At 39.0% G+C, this 18199-nt stretch overlaps 1 protein-coding gene and 1 pseudogene across 2 annotated transcripts in view; one reads left to right on the forward strand and one right to left on the reverse strand.

Annotated features, from left to right (window-relative positions):
* Positions 1-18199, forward strand: part of Scfd2 (sec1 family domain containing 2) — a 304676-nt gene that overhangs the window by 192221 nt on the left and 94256 nt on the right. The window lies entirely within an intron of this gene.
* LOC150055764 (large ribosomal subunit protein eL31 pseudogene) lies at positions 14058-14637 on the reverse strand (annotated as a pseudogene).

The raw sequence follows: 18199 nt of genomic DNA on the forward strand, positions 1-18199 counted from the left end.
TCATCAGCACTGAGTATTTTTCTTTACTTACCAAATGGGAACTGGATATTCTCTGGTCTCTATACCTTTATGAGTTGACTCTGCTTCATATCTGGTCCCCTTGAGTACACAACACATGAGAGGCTATTACAACACACTGCATTGTGGCTGTCCCAAAATATAAAGGCTCAGAAGTACAGGCACAGCCATCTAAGATGTGTTCAGCATGAACTCATAGGCCTACATTGTTCTTAATGAATGCGTTCAGGCTGGTAGGAATTTTGTTGTATTTAGATGTCCTGAGCCTCCTTTGGGAAGGCTGTGTTTGGTCTTTAGAGTTGACATGATGAGTCTTTCCCAGAAATACCTAATAAAGGAAGATCCAAGCGTGAAAACTGTACTTCATAGACCCAGCAGAATTTTTCTGTTGACAGAAAGCTGATTGACTGGATATAAATCACTGTGACTGTCCAGTCAAATAAATTGGGAAGAAATCACCCGAAGGAAATTGGTCTCTGACTTGTAAGAACATTGGATTATTGCCATCAGGAGTGATGCTTGTCAGGAGCAATGTATTTTTGCCTTATTTTATTTGAATGTTATTCCCAGCAACATTGAGTTGCCTTTAAGATTTAGATCCACTTTCCTCTAAGAGTACATGTCCTACTTATTTCCTTTTGCATTTTGACAATCTCCAAACAACTAATTTATACTATTTATGCATTATAATGCTTAGTTTATTCTATAACAACATCAAATTTCTATCCACTTTCTTTAAACTTAACAATGTTGCAAAAATTACTTAGATAATTTGCCTGATCTTGGTGGCTCATGCCTATAATCCTAGCTACTCAGGTGGCTGAGGTCTGAGGATCGAGGTTCAAAGCCAGACTGAGCAGGAAAACCCATGAAACTCTTATCTCCAATTAATTACTCGAAAACCAGAAGTAGAGTTATGGCTCATAGTGGTAGAGTGAGCAAAAAATCTCAGGGACAGTGTCTAGACTGAGTTCAAGCCCCATAACCACCACCACTATCTTCAACAACAAATTAGACAATTTAATAAACAGGAGTGTCTAGACCAATCATAGGCCGTGGGATTGAAACAGGGAATTCAACCAGCCAACTCCTGTCATAGAGCTTACATTTGGGCAAAAGAAGACAATAAACAAGCATGTAATATGTCACATGGTGATAAAAGCTCTAAAGAAAAACAGAATAGAGAGAGGGAAGAGGAACAGTAGAGAGCAGGGTCCCAGGGTAGTCTTGCTATTTTGTATGACACAGTTGGGAGAAGCTTCTTTAAGGTGATTTTGTTTAACAGCTCTGAATAAATTAGAGCCATAGGCCTTTTGCATATGGCAGAATAACTGTCCTTTCCCCAGGTGGGAGAAATATCAAAGCCAAGACGCTGAAGTCTCATCCAGGAACAGCTGTAAGTTCAGGTTGAGCAAGAAGTAGAAGGAGAAGGGCAAAGCTAAGGTCAGGTAGGACCTAATTAGCTTTTATAGGGATTGGCTTTGGCTCTGCCTAAGAAGTGGGGTTAAAGAGGGTTTGAAGCAGAGAGGTGGCATAATTAGACTTTGATGTTGGTGGGCAGCAGAGGCAGTGTGTGCCCAGACACAGGAGATTAGGACGAGTATGCACGCACATGTGAAGAGTTGGGGAAATTAGAGATGGGAAGTCCTCATCTGAAGGCTTGAGCTTCTTGGCAAAGCACTAGATGGGAACAGAGTTGGAGGTAGAGATCAGCAGAGAGGGGGATATGAATATTACTCTAGAAGTATGGGAGACAGATAAGCTAAATACAAACTAACATGTCATCAGTGCTATGAGTACCTGTGATTTCAGCAAAAGACCAATGGCATAAAAGTTATTGATGCCAGGTGTGGTGGCTTACGCCTTTAATTCTAGCTACTCAGGAGGCTAAGATCTGATGATCATGGTTCAAAGCCAGCCTGGGCACTAAAGTCCATGAAACTCTTATCTCCAGTTAACCACTAGAAAAGCAGAAATGGCACTATGGCTCAAGAGCCTTTAGCTGAAGAGCTCAGGGACAGCACCCAGGCCCAGAAAAGTTATTGATGAAATTGTTTTCAGATTCTCCTTTCAGGCAGCTGTCTACTAGCTTCAACTTATACCCCTTCATTGATTTTTTTTCTTTGCCAGCATGGGTGCATTACAGCTCTAAGAATTTGACTGTAATAACTAAAATCCTGGGCTTATAGATCCAGTAAGGGCTTTAGAGATTGTCTGAATCTACCCCTACATTTTACAGATAAGAGTTGAGTGCCCAGGAGATAAGGGAGATGAGTGACCTCCCCAGGATATATGGGGATATATGGTTTGTAGAGCAGATTTCAAACTCAGTGCTCTATATACCATCCAAACTAGCTCATTATTTTTTTTCCTAAAAAATCATTTTGAAAGAACTTAATCTCACTAACAGTATAGAGTCACATGTTCTGATGGAATCTACATGATTTAACTGTAAAAGGTAAAGCAAAGTTGGGTTAGGTTTATGTAACCCATGTCATACTTGCAATTTCATCATTCGTGGTTCATGTAGCTAGAAAACAGACAACAGCATCATCACTGGAAATTTGGGGACATTATCTCACTCTTTCACATAGTGTGTTTTCATTTAACTTGTTTTTATTCATACTTCTACTTTTTTCATATATGATTTAAATGTTTTCCATGCTTTTTTCTAGTGGGTGAAGTGTGGTCCATGTGGTACCATTGCACAACTATGCCACCCCTGGATATTTTGTCCCTTATTTTTAGGAAGCAGAAAATAGCCTATTGTGTTATAATTACTCAGTGGTGCCCACCCAAATGTCTGTTATTATGGCAAGAACTTTTGCTGTTTCTCTGTTTTAGGAGAAGGAATGAGGATGAGAGGAGGAGGAGGAGGAGGAGAAGAAGAAGGAGGGAGAATAGTATTTTGACCATTTTTTTAACTACAGAAAGTACTTGAGAAATATTAGGAAAGATTCGTATTTTTACAAGTCCTTTAAGAGACTTAAAACAAATCCACACAAAGCCAGTCTAAAACTAAATTCTCTAAACAGTTAGAAGCATACGTTTTATGTGTCACCTAATTAGAACCTCTTACTAATTTCTAGTACCATTCAGCTTTTCTATGTAGTACAAAGAAGACTTGAAATACTGAATCATGGCTTTAAAGGACTTGGGAGGTGTAGGTAGCTACTTGAGTTCTGGAAATCTGCATAGAGATTTGGAAAACATTTAAAATTTATATTGAAACAAGATATGTTTGTCCAGTTTTCTTGAATCTCTTTGAGCCTGACAAATGAAAATGTTAGCAAAGAATAGATTTGACTTTCTTGCTTTCTGCTCCTGCATGATCTAAGAGTAGTAATCAAACAGCTAAATTTGTGACAACAGATTTATTTCCATGGAAACTAACTATAATGATATAAACATGAGATTATTGGCTAGTTCTACATGAAGATTAAGGAAGATTCCTATTTGAATAGGATAGTTCACAATCAGTGCCCAGGGGAATATTATCAGCAATGTGTCCTTCTCAACAATGTTCTCATTATTCTAAGAGCTTTCTTTTTAACTTGAGAGAGTTTTTGTTTGTTTCTTTGCATTGTTTAATGTTTTAGTTTTGTTTGATTTAGTTTTTGTTTGTTTTATTAATTTCCTTACCCCAGGTGATCCAGTGAAAAAACTGGTTATTTTTAGCACTAAGGACTCTGTCTGTATTTAATTCTTCCTTTATAAGTAAGAGCTTTTTGGCACTTTTGTCAAAAACATCTGTGCTTTGTGCTGGACAAACATCTGTCTCCTTATGAGATCTGCTGGCATTTGAGATGTTAGATAAATCCCTTTTGCTCTTTAGAGAGGCCCACACAAAGTATAGGGAAGAGCCCATTCATTCTTTAAGCCAGCACGCCTCTTTGTGGCAGACACAGGTAAGTGCAGAAACAAAACAAAGCCTCTGAACTGCTCACCACTTTACTCTCCATTCCTCTTCTTACCAAACTTACTCAGTTTTAAAAAGCAGAATGTATCTGAACACATTTATTCCTTGATGATGTATATAGTCTGATCTCCAAATATCAGGAATCACTAGAGCTGGATTTCCATGCCAGAAGGTGGTCAGAGATGGGATAGTTGTATACCTCTTTGGAGCTGTTTTTCTGATGGTGATAGCTAGTTGACCATCTTATCTGAACTGCCTGAGATTGCCGTCCCACACTTGAGAGATGGACTGCTCTTGATAAACCTGTCCCATGGTGGGGTTTGTTGTCATTTTTATTCATTGTTTTTGTATTTTTCATTTAAATTCCTGCACAGCAGAACTGTTATCTTTCTCCCCTCTGTGTCTCCAATGCACAGCTCAGTGATGGGCACACAGTAGGTTCTCAACAAATGTTAGAAGGGTGATAGATGTTAAAGGACCAAATGTAATTGATCACAGACACAAAAGTCCCTGTGTCCTGTGTCTTAATCCCTCAACCACAGTTATTTTTCAATACTGTATTCTCTCTGTTTACTTCTTTTAAATTCCCTTAAATATAGTGAGTTTTGCTTAATGAAAAACTGAGATTGCAAATAGCAGACCCTATAACAAAGCTGGACATTTTAACATAACTCCTCTTTTCCCTCTTGACTTGCTGACTTTTTGTTTATTTTACTAAATCATTAGCTTGTAATGTCTACATTTTATTCAAAACATCTGCCACCCAGTATTCTGTTAATAAATTTTTCTGATGGAGACTATAAGCTCAGAGTAAAAATAAAACTAGCATACTAGTTTCCATAAACTAGGGATCTTGAACTATGTTTGAAACATCATCTACATGAAAATGTGCTGCATACAATATTACTTTATATATGTGTGTATACACATGCAGTGTATTCTGTTTCAAAGAATATTCACAGGTGATGAAGGCAGCTTGGAGCATAATGCATGCAAAGCATGGGTAGATGCTGCATGGATTGCATTTGAGGCCTTGACATAAAGGGATTACCTTTGTGCTTTGGAGAGCCAGTGAGAATAGTGTATGGGATGACAAGGGAGAAGAACTATCCAGATAATGCTGCATATAACACTTCAAAACTTAGGCAAGGCAAGGAAGGAACGCTTGGATTTTAGGTGTGGCAAGTAAAAACCAGACTCCTCTCTTAGCTTCTCCAGTGTGGATTACTGATATGTTTACATTAGAAAAACTCAGTAACTTTCTTCTCCAGACCTTTTACACAAGTTATTCCTTCTGCCTGACACTTCACTGTAACCCAATCCTTTCATCCTACTGGAGGCCTTTTCTCTCCCAGCAGTCTGTCCTTCTGCACCACGGCATTGACTGCACATCATGCAGGTCCTGTCTCTCACACACAGAAACAGGGCATGTCTGTTTCTCTTTGGGACCTCGCCCTTGTTTGGCATCTCAGGACATGGAAAGGATGTATGAATCAAACTGAACAGTTCACTCTGTGGATAGCATATCTGTATATGATTTGAGGGCATCAGATATTTGTTAGTTAACCCATCTTATGCTGAAGTAAGAGATGCCTTCCATATAAATGAGAGAACATAAAATGCTTCAGAATTCAAGTAACAATATCCTTTCTACAGTGGTAAACGTGGAGGTTTCTTTGATTGTAAAGAAGTTTTTTTTTTTTGCAAATAAAAAAGAAGATACATAGTCTAGGATCTGCCCTTGAGCCAGTTCTGTATCTGTAAGTGAGGGGTGGCCTGATGATTGTAGATGTTGCCTCGTAAATACTACAGAACCATGTTATTACTGCCAAGATTCCATATGATGTTAATTAGCATTCTGTGTAGTACTCATGAATAGTCTAGAAGAAAAACAGAAGAGACTGTCATCCCCAGCAGACTTTAGACATAAGAACTAAATAGTTCTTGTTGACTAACTGAAAGAATTAGAAAAAAAATCCATATGAAAAAGCCCAAATAGTAAAGAAAGAATGAAAATTATTGTTAGCTATTTTTTGTTGTCGTTGAGATAGGGTCTTACTATAGGACCCAGGCTGATCTTAAACTTGAGATCCTCCGCCTCGAGGGGACTGGCATTGCAGGTGTGTGCCATGGCGCCCAGAGGTTCCCATACGGACATTTATAGTAAAAAGGAGATCTGTAAGCAGGTCCATTACTTGTTGACACAGGAAAAAGCACTTGAATGTACACTGAAATAACATATCTAGTGGGGGAGTCCACGTGTGAATATATATAACATTGCTGTATTTTCAGGCAAGTCCTTGATAAACACCCTTGGACTAATGAATGGTTGATGAGGTGTCTTTTTGAAAGGAGAATCCATGGTGAGACCAAGACTAGCCTATTATAAATGTGTTTTCTTACATTGCTTCCATAAGTTAGTGACTTTTGGGGGGCTCTCGACTGTTTCAAACATGAAAACCTGGTGTGTTCTCTGTGGGCAGGGAAGCAGTTCGGACTTGATGCAGGAATTGTGCAGCTTCTTTGCTCTGAAACTGTCTGAGTGTAGTGCAGTTCAGTCTAGTGAGGGCCCCTTCCTGTCATAAATAAGATTACTTTCATTTCACTTATGGAGTGTGCTATTCCTCAGAGTAATGAATTTCCTCTGTGCCTTTGAGCACATAAACATGGTTTTCATTAGCTTTCTCTCTTTAAAAAAATACAGGGGGGAGGGGAAAGAGGGAAGGAGAGATGGAGAAGAGACTGAGCAAAATTAATAAGATGTCAATTCACTCCATAAATGCAGATGCTTCCCCCCCCACACACACATACACACACACTGACTAGAACAGACTGTGAGCAGTGGCAGAAAAGCACAAGTTCATCTGTGGTGTCTAAAATGCTGGAAAAGTGAGGGTAGAGAGGGGCACAGATTTTGCCCTATGGAAACAAAGGAATGAGAGAACGAGAAACATATTCTTTTTCAAATCTTATTGAAAGAGAATTTCATTGAAAAGCCCATTAGAGTGACAACCAAGTGAGACAAATGGCTCTGGGCTGTTCTGGAACTGAGGAGTATACCACAGGACAATTGCTGAACCGTGTGTGTGTGTGTGTGTGTGTGTGTGTGTGTGTGTGTGTGTGTGTGTGTGTTGGTGGTGGTGGTAATAAGAAATCCTAGCCTTTCCCAATTTCAAATAGACCTCCCTGCCCCCAGAGATTTGTAAGTCATGCAGTTCAGAGTGCTAAATCTGCAGTTGTTCAACTTTATGGTTTGCAATCTCTTGTCAGAGAGTGACTCATTATAACAGAACTGAACTGGGCTTTACTCCTGGATGCTGCATATTTGAACCTGAAAGCTATTTAGAGTCCACTGACCCCTTGACTTCTGCCAGGGTCTTTTTTTTTTCTTAAACTGTTGGTTTTGGAAATTTGTGGGCATTGAGTGGAGGATGGGAGCCTCTCAAATGATCCCAAAGAAGTTAAGTCATTGTTAAGAAAAAAAAAGTTTAAAACTTTTTCTCAATGGAAAACCCCTAGAGTAATCTTCTCAGCATCCTACACTCCCAAATCAGTGTGCGTTTCAACCTCTAATTTATAGGATATTATGTGCTTATTTATACCTCTAGAAAGGAAGAAGTAACAATGTTATGAATGCTTCAAGGAATTTAATTTCAAGCCACAGGTTGTCACTGACAATTCACTGCAGACCAAACTTGTAACCCAGAGAAAGAAACTTGAATCATTTCATGGCGAGGTCTCTTTCAGCCCAGCCTTGACCTCCTGGATAGGTGTTCTTATTACAGTCTAGAAATACAGCTGTTTTCCATTTGAGCTGAGAAGGATGGAGATATTTAAGGAGCCAGCACCTCTCCTAGGTTAGGTGAAAGCTGCCTCTGAAATGTCTGCCACACACTACAGGAACCTTAAAAATAAGTTTCTGTTTCTCCTAGCTGTAGCACAGGAAATTGTTTCTGGCTTTTTTTTAGGGGGTTGTTGTTGTGAACAGAGAGACTATTGCATATTAAAAACTCCTTGTAGTTATTTAATATTTGTTTGGTAAGTGTGCTGGTCCCTAATCAAGTCCTTCTTCCTGGTAAATCATGTCAACTCTGGCACTGTTTTGATTGGAAGCATGAATTGTAACATTGAAAATCTCTCAGGACATAAACCTCTGCAGCTGTGGAAGTCTAAAGCTTTTTTACTGGCATTATGAAAGAAGACTGAGTGACTTCTTTGGGAGAAAAAAACTAAGATGAAGTGAAATTCATAAGGTGCCAGAGATTTAGGTTGAAAGTTTTATTGTGAGCATAACCCTGAAACAATATCCTCATTGAAGTAGATACAGAATAGTAACAATTGTTCCTGAATTAGAAAACAGTATTCTACTATCTTTTTGAACTGTTTTTAAGCCTTTTTAAAAGGTAAAATAGAGTCTTAATGTTAAATATGAAGCCTGGAAAATTGAGGGTTTTTTTGAACAATATTTAAACTGGATGCTTTTTAAGGTACTCTACAGAAAATTTGCTTCTTGAAGGCATTTTTTTTTGCAGAGTTTGCCATTTACTGCTTATATAGTGTTAATTTTTTTGGATCAAAAGAAATGTAGAGAGTTTTAATCTCCATTATTTAGAGACATGGCTTGCTATATTTGCTCCTGGTATATTTGCCATCTGAGGAGTGTCCTTGAAATAGAGGGCATGTGTTAAAAGGTCTGGATCCCAAGGAATGAGAAAAGAAATGAACTAAAAAGTTTTGAGTTAAGAGCTGAAACCAAATCTATGCCTTAGATATTTATTTTCCATATTATTTCTCTGTTCACACGTTCACTCCTTTATTAAAATATCATATTCCCCTCAAACATGTTTATTGAGCATTTACTGTGAGCCCAGAACTATGCCAGGTACTGGGAGGTCTAAAGGCATTTTGCCCATGAGGACAAGGATTCCTGCCAAGAATGTTCTGTCCTTGTTTTGTGGTGTAAAGAGCAGCTGGACTCTGCAGTCAGCCTTGACACTGAGCAGAAGTCAGTATGTCTACATCTGAAAGCACAAACCTGTTTGTCCCAAACTGTTCTTTTCATTGCCAGCATCTTTTCTAGTATACACAAGCTATCATTTGTCTTAAAAGCAATCTTCTAATTGGACATAAATCTCTGTCATATCTTGGTAAGCTATACAAGGCCCAGCAAAACAGTTTATATGAAATAATTTTAAGTAATTTTAAAAACGTAACTATAAAATTGGAGTCATTCTAAAGTTAATTGTCAAGTGTAAACATCAAGGAAATCTTAAAAGGCTGTAGAAATATGATAAATGGATTTTCTTTGAGGCTAGTGTAAGATAATCAGGGGATTCTAGAATATTAACCCAGCAAAGCAAGTACAATAATTTAGAAACTCATCATCACTAGGGAGTCAGTGGATACTGTGGTAGTGAAGTGAAATGGTCTCCAGCATAAGCTAGGGAGAAGAAAGGAAGCATCAGCCCTTGCCTTAGAAAATGATATGCTCCTATCAATGCAGCCTAAGGAAGCAGTGAGCTCTGGGATCCTGCAGACCAGAAGCCAGTGAGAAGCAATGGTCCTAGATATACAGGATGCCAGACTGGAAACAGAGAGCCATCCTGTGTTCCCACATGGAGTGTGCATGTTGGTCCCGGCCTTGTTCACCAAGAAAGATAGCTCAGGATTGGCCAAGGTTCTGAGAAGCACAGCTGAAATGGGGAGGGGAATGGTGATAGTCGGATAAGATGCCATGCTACGAAGTAATAAAATGATGAAGGTCCTTCATTGTGATGAAATTCAGGTGAGACTATTCTTGTCTATCAACACACAAATATAAATCAAATACATAAGGTCAATCTTAAATCACAGTTTTACTAGAACCAGAAGAAAGCCATATTCAGCTGTGAAGCCTCGAACGAGACATTTCATTCTTCCCCGGCTTCTTTTTTTTGTAACTGAGATTCCAAGGTTTGTTCAACATCAAACACCTGTCCTACAAGGTGCTGGTAGCAAAGGGAAACCCTTTTTCACCATATACATTTAAAAATCTCTGCCAACTGTAATTTCTTCCAATGCCTTCACTATTCACAATCTGATACTAAGAACTCTCAAAAAAGTGAGCTTTAAGGAAAACATGCTTTCTTCCATTTGTCTGCCCATGGAGTTCCTTTTCTCTTTCTAGTTCCTGTGAGGACTTTGGCAAACACTTTTGGAAAGATTGGACTCCAGGATCCTGAAGGTCCCTGGATGGAACTTAGTCAAGGCAGAGTAAGTGGTGCCTGACACTGTGAAATGTGTTACTTCTAGAGCTGATGCTGGAAGAAACAGCTTTCAAGGAGTAGGAGTTTATAGCCATTTGTGGATGATGACAGGTTTATCATAGGTAAATGGGAGGGGAAGCAGACAATCCAAAGGGATGAAACTACAGTCCGCCCAGTGCTTTTGGAATGAAGATTATTCCATTAGGATCACATGTCTCTTTTGCACCACTGAAAGAGAAAGCACATAGAGAACGCTTATATAAGTGTTGGCTGAATCAAGTAGAGAGTTCTGCATGAGAATGAGATACGAAATTGGAAAATAGTTCTTTTGGATTGTGAAGCCAGTTTTATTCCATTAAGTTTGAGCCTGTGCCCATTGAAATAGTATCTACTATGTTCTATAGCTTGTCCATGAAAACCTGGCGAGGCATTCTAGTTCAACGGATTTGTAAGCTTGGGTCTTTTTCTCCTAGATATAGATATAAATATATAGATATATTTTTTACAATTTTGAAAAATATTTAATGCATGCACTGCACTATTCCTGACCCACTGACTGACTTTTCCACCCTTCTTTCATTCCCTCACTTCACCAAGCATGTTTACATAGTTACAATGGTTTTCCAGGATTGCTCAGTGTTTTCCTAATATTTATTAGACTTTTGGAAGAGCAAATTAGTATGGTGATTGAAAAATTAAGGCTTAGACTAGTTTTTCACTTTCTCCAAGTTAATCTCTGTTCCTTTAGTTTCATATTTCCTATAGTTCTTCCCCCTCCTACTTTTATTCTGCTTTATGCTGGGGTTAGGAAGGAGTCTGAGAAGCTGACATCTGCAATATCTGCCCTAATGGAGTATCTGCCTCTATTGCTTCTGGGATTGGATTAAAGAGAGGCATCAGCTAAAAGTCTTACTAGGAGACTGGGGTCACCCTCTCCACTGAGCACCTTTCTCTGTGTTTTGAACACTTCCTTTCACTGTCTCTTTGGGCCTCCACTGATTGTTTCTAAACCCTGCCCATATCTTTTTTTTTTTAATTTTACCTACCCATATCTTTATAATAGCCTTTTTTATTAAGTTCTCCTCACGTGACCCAGTCTGAGTATGTCATCTGTTTCCTGCAGAGATGTTGACTGAGATGTTTACTGAAATGTTCCCACCTTCCCAAAACCATCTCTGTCCTTTTGCTGTCTAGCCAATAACAACAGAGACCATCTCAAGTTCATGCACTGTCTTAAGAAAGGCTCTGGGTTCCATGAATCTCTTCTTGGCCTCTGCCTATTCTATTCTGACCCTCACACACATGAATACACACATATGGAGAAACTCACGTGTCTAAAAAATGTTCCCTAGTGTACAGCTTAAATTCAGTTAGACCAAAGCTGTTCATTCTTATAGCCAGTTTCATGTCTATGCAAAAAGTGTGACTAGTGAGGAAAGGTTGCCAGTTGACAGCCTAACTTAGCAAATAATGGATAATCGTCATTGGCAGTCATAAAACTTTTATGAAGTATCACCAAGAACTGGTAAACAGAGTATATATGTGGGAGGAAAGGAACTATTGTTATTTTGATTTTACAGGTACAAATGCTGATAAAGAGAAGTCAGATTACATGCCTATAGTCAGTGCTGGAACTAGATTTGAATTTAGACAGCCTAACTCTAGAATCATTTTTTGCTTTTTGTGTTTTTCAGAGGTATTGAGGATTAAATTCAGGGTTTTATGCTTGTAAAAGAAATGTACTCATTACCTTACTTATGTAACTATAATCCCTCTGTATATCACCTTTATAATAAAATAGTATAAAAAAGAAAGTTCTCTACCTCTTTAGTCACACACTACTCCTTTTTACTTTTAATTATTTGAGGGATAGAATCTCACATTGATGCTCAAGCTGATTTAGACCATTATCCTCCTAGACATTAATGGACAAGTACAAAATTTTTAGATCTCTTCAACATCTGTTGTCTTGGCCACTGAGGACTTGGCGAGTAGAATCATAAACCAAAGAGTAAAAATACCAAGCGGGGCTCTGGTGGCTTATGCCTGTAATCCTAGCTTTTCGGGAGACTGATACCTGAGTATTATCATTCAAAGCCAGCCCAGATAGGAAAATCAATGAGACTCTGATCTCCAGTCAACCACCAAATAGCTGTAGGTCTGTGGTTCAAGTGGTAGAGTGCTAACCTTGAAAAATGGTACTGACCTCAGAAACAGTGCCTAGGCCCTGGGTCCAAGCCACTGGACCCTCTTTGCCCCTCCCCCCCAAAAAAGTAAGCTTCCCAGAGATGTGGGGGAGATCTAACACTGAAAAATACCCACTGCCCATGAGCAGTCTGTTTCCTTGACTCTTCACCCTTTTTACTTCCAGTGGTTCTGTGCTTGTCTTCAGGGTGCCTAGAAGGTTTCCAGGATGCTCTGACAACATATGCAGATGTCAATGCCCATCAAACTTCCCTCATTTCCACAAGCGTAGTGATCAATACTTTTAAATTCCCACTGGCTACTTAACTACTGAGCTATGTGATACTGAACAAGTTACTTGTCCTGACAGTTGTTTTTTTTTTTTTTCTGTCTGTCTGAAGGAATCCTAATGGCAGCCATCTTGCAGGGTTGGTAAAGGAATCAGATGAAGTAAACAATTGTCTGGAATGTAGTATGTAAATGCTAGTTATGGGTGCATTCTGATGACAGTGACAGCGGTGGATGACTGGCCATCTACCAGGTCATTTTTATGAGGGATAATTTCCCTCCTGTTTCCCTTGTCATCAGACATTTGGTTGCTGAAGTTGGCCCAATGTAGCCTCCACACAGCACTTGTTTATGTCTCTTTCAAACACCTTCCACTCTCCTAGTTCTCATGTTGCCAGGATGCCCACAGGATTGGACAGCTCCAGACAAGAGCTATTCTGAATCCCATCCCAGAGGTCTCCCTCACTGACCACATAGCGTGTGCATGTTGTTATTCAGTTTCCTTCTGAGGCTAAGAGATGGACACCTAAGTACTGCTTCTTTTTATAGCTGGCCCCCACTAGCACATTGGCTGATTAGAAGGGAGGCCTCACAGAGCATTCATTTTGAAAAGTATAGTAATACTTAAGAACTAGGACTATTTCAGACATTTATTGCAAACTGTTCATTTCCTAAAATAGGAGGGCATAACTTTTGTTTACTTCCCCCTAATGAGAACTCCTTGGGCACTTGAAAGCTGCTATTGTGTCTTTTCCCTACCCTCACTGACCAATGCTGTCATTATAGCTGTGATTTACCTGTGGAAGGGATCCTCTGACCCTTTAAAATTGTGACAAGCTGACTCTGTTGGCTAAATGCAAATCACAACTTTTTTTAACATTTTATTTTATTGTTCATGTAATATTAGAGGGGTTACATTCATCAAGTAGTGGATGCATTACTTTCACATATCACAACTTTTTTACATATTTAATAGCTGTTGATTCAATTGAGTCACATATATTGAGTTAAAAGATACATTATAGTAATGAAGGATGTTTTATGTAGCATAGTTGTACATTACCAAACTCAGCCCAGGAAATGATGTGTTCTGAGATATAAAGACAGAAAATTAGAAATACAATCATGTGCTAAATTTATGCAATACTAGATTATATTTCTTAGAATTGTACTTTTGACTCCTATTTTATAGGAAAGAAAACAATAAAGGAAATCAAGAGAATATGGAGAAGAAAACATACTAGGTAGATCCAATCATATAAATTTAATATTAGAAATAAAATAAAATATTAATCAATCTTTTAAATAAAAATATGGGGAAGAGATTTCTTCTTTTAAAATTTTATTCACACTATTATAATGCACAACTTTAAAAAAACAATTTTATAGTTTTATTTGACATTCACTGGTTAGTTCTCATCCACATTGATTGTCTGTAGATTTTTGAAGGTGGTAACAGGGGCGTAGGTTACCAGAGTATAGAGTTTGTTTGGTGAGTCTTCATCCACATTGCACTTTCTGGATAACCACACGTGGATACAATAGGGGACATTCCTTATTCCTTTGGCCCAGCAGCTTTATTGAGCCTGGTATCGATATGCACATCGGGAGTTCCCATCTCCTTCATGGCTAACTTCCCGATTTCTTTAAGTGCACCAAGAACATGCTTCTTAAAGCCCACTCCATTGATGCGCTTGTGAATGTTGATGGTGTATTCTCGGGTCACCACCTCCTTGATGGCAGAATGACCCTTTTCTCACCACCCTTCTTTGCGGGAGCCATTCTGCTGGGCCCAAGTTGAAAAAAGCACAGATCACAACTTTTAATCTTATTTTCAATCCTGTCACGAGTTCCCTTTTCCTACAAAAAAATATTCCTTGAGTTTGCCTTCTTAAGTATAGTTATCCATCCTCTATTTATTAATGTACTGGGACAGACCTTTATGTTGTACACATTATTTTAACATCGTGATGATTTTCTAAAGCTTACAGTGTTGGCAGTGCTGAAGGTGTCACTGTAAAAAGAAACTCTAGAATGAAGAGTGTCTAGAATGATGCTGTCTAACAGAACTTTCTATGATGCTGGAAATGTTCTACATCTGCACATATGGTATGGTAGCCACTGTCCATGTGTGTCTGAGGAATGAAATCTGTGACTTTATTCATTAAACTTACATGTAAATATTTACATTGGCTTCTGACTACTATATTTAATGGAACAGTTAGAACATGAGCTTTATAAGGACAATGATCTTTCTTGATCTACTTCTACCAAGACCAGCAATATATTGCATAATGAAGGAAGGAAGGGAAGGGAATGAAGGGAGTGGGTAGTTTCTGCTTAGAGGTTCCGAAAAGAACCATATGGAATAATGGGTTCAGAAGTTTCTAAGAATAATAGCAAAAGAAATTTTAAGATTTTTGAGTATGAATGTGTGTGTAAATGGGTGTGAGTGAACATGTTCAAGGTTAAATTTCAGCATGCTATATATAATGGATGAATTTATCATTGAATTGGGTAAGTCTAAGTCTAAATTATGTGGCAACTTATATGGGAGTAAACAAAGAACAGATGGAGAGAAGCACAAAGACGCTTGGAGAAATACTTGAGAAAGAGGAAGAATTAAGTGGTAGTGATTTAGAAAGCCTGTGCTCAGGTGCAGAATTGCAAGATAGGGAGCCACCGCCCATAGTTGAAAATAGGCTAAGCTTTTTAGGGTCCCTAGCTAAGTATGGAAACAACGCCCCTGAGTCAGCTTGAAGAAGTTATAGAAGATGAATCTTCGCCCATCAACCCCCTGAAAATGAAGGGACCAGAGTCATTTTTGGAAAGTGAGATAGGATAAATTAAAACAAAAGTGGGGGAGGGATTGGAAGATTCCAAGGAAAATAATACAAAGTCAACGTAGACAGTGAATGGTAATATGACAGGCATTTGCTGCCATGGAAATAGGTGCATCCCCTCAGGTCTGGTTTACTTAAATAGACGGCTGGTAGTCAAAGACGGGCAAGTCCGACCTGTTAGCCTATCAACCTAAGACAGGAGCCAAGTAAAGAGTATTTGGTAATCCCATGATGGGTAAGAAGACTAACAAGCTTGGAGACACCTAAGACAGGCACAGTTGATCTGATATGATGGTAGCCCCACATATCCTAGGTTTTTTCTTTTTTCTAAAATAAAGATGGGGGAGATGCTGGGAGCCAAGTAACGCCATGTCTAATAACTTTCTGCTGAGACAAGGCAAGGCACAAGAGGCAGGGCGCAAAATTTGATTACCATTGGTTACAAATGCTTTATCACTCTCTGCTGAGATCTAGAGTGAGGGTATATTAGCTGGAGGCATTCCTCAGGAGGATTTTGGGGGGGGGGTTGAGAGTTAGAGATTCCTGCCTTGATGAACCTGCCTGTGCTCCAGAGAAGGAGGGCTGGGTGTGGCCAGTGAGCCCTCTCCCCGCTTGGCTCGTCCTGGTCAGGGCGTGTTCTCCCTATCCCTCCTGCTGATTGAGAGGGACTGGGATGAAAGACCCCGACAAAGAACAACAAAAATAGGATAAACTAATAAAATTATCTGCTCTGAATTAGTCTTTCAAAATATATTTCCATACTATATTCCCTCTTCCTGTGTGAGATGTTTCCATGGCTTGTGAAGATAGGAGTGAGGAAACACAGGGCTTGTGTCATGCATTGGTCTACTCTGTGAAGATTCTACAAGCACCAGATTACATAAACTATGAGAACTGAGGTGTCTACCAAGTGGTTGATGGGCAGGGAGCATGCACAGTGTGGATAAGCTAGACAAAGGTGTGATTTATTCCTGGGTGGGTAGAGCAGAGCAATGGGAGAGTTCATCATGCTACCTAGAATGACATGAGATTTAAAACTTGCCAACTGTTTACTTCCTAAAATAGGTTATATATGAATGTGATTAATATTACAGTCCTAGTAACATTGTTATTAATCACTATGAATGGTTAATCATCAATAATTATTGGTTATGTGTGAAATTTTTCATTTAATATTTTGGGACCACAGTTGACAGGTAACTGAAACAAGGATAAAGAGGACTACTATCAAGATATAAAATATGTACAGAGATTAAATATGTGCCCAGTTGTAATTTTGGTATTTGCTAAATATGTGTGGGAAACTCAAAGATTCCTTTCAACAATATTTTTAACTAATATAGAACAGATCATTAGACAACCTTGACTTTGGAACTGACTAAAGTTTAGGAATCATAAACAGCTCCTAGATATAAGAAATGAACCATAAACTTACTTACCTTGGGATAGAGAGTAGTTTTCATGTTTTGCTTTTCCATTGCCCTCAGAAAATTAAGATAATTGTAACTGTACTCATACAATACAAAAACATGTTAGATTCCAGAATGCTTTTGAGAGCATAAGAGAATTACAGTGTAGCTCTGGTCTCAGTGGGCTTACAGGTCAGGGCTATGCTCTGGGGACTCGACTATCTCTCCCTCCCTCAGCAGCAGCAGTGGTCTCCTGGAGGAGTGGACTCCTCATCACAGATTTCCTGAGGACAAGATACCAACAGTTCCCACAGACCATGCCATGTTCAGGACTATACATTGATAAGTAGGAGATGCTCAACACGCACATGCGCATGTGTGTATTTATGTATATACATGTGTGCATGAAGGGTTTGTTATGTAATGACAGAGGGGAGAGGAGCATTCATTTCCAAAGGACTCCAGTTCAAGCCTGGGGCTTTGATCTGGGAGCAGCAGCAGGGAGCTGTAGGTGCTCTGAATTAGAGGGTAGCCTGGTGAGAAGCTTGGAGCCTAATAGACATTAGGACTTTTCTTTTGAACACTGATGAACTTCAATATTTGGCATCATAAGCCATGCAGTTCAAGGGCTAAGTATTTTCTCTTCGGAGATAGAATCTAAAGTTCCCTTTCTTCCTGAATTATATCTCTATTAAATCTCAAAGCCTCTCTCATTGTAAAGAGCCAGTCTCCATGATTCAGTCTACATATTTTTGTTTATTTTAGTACACAAGAAGACAGTTATCACTGAACATACTATGTTAAGTGGTCACACTATTAGCCTAATAATTCTGCAACAACTTAGTTTTCCTTCATTGAGGGAGTCTTGCCTCTCCCTGTGAACAGAAATCTACCAACTATACTCAATTTTGTGCAGGCACCAGGCATAGCATATTACCTAGAAGCTACGCCAGGGTGCTGAGATGTTTCATACTGAGACTTAGGATTCAAAATCTGGTTCCCTTTGCTTCTCCAAATACAATCCAGCTGGATTTCTAACCTGTCCTTGGGTGGAACAGAAACAAATTCATAGGCAACAGGAAGCACACCATTGGTATCAACATTAAGGAAGACAGCTGGGAAGTTGAGTTCTAATGAAAGAGAACAACAATGGCTCAGCTCCTACCAGTTGCTGCTAGTTTGGGATATTAGGCAAATGCTGCAAAATCAAGTTTTTGAAGAGAAGCTAGAAATCTCAATTCAGGCACAAAATCCGTTTTTTAGATACTGGGAGCAATAATTTCTTTGGGGCCT

This window comes from Megascapheus bottae, chromosome 13 (genome assembly GCF_031878675.1).
Source record: "Megascapheus bottae isolate mThoBot1 chromosome 13, mThoBot2.hap1, whole genome shotgun sequence".
In the NCBI taxonomy this organism is placed as follows: Eukaryota; Metazoa; Chordata; class Mammalia; order Rodentia; family Geomyidae; genus Megascapheus; species Megascapheus bottae.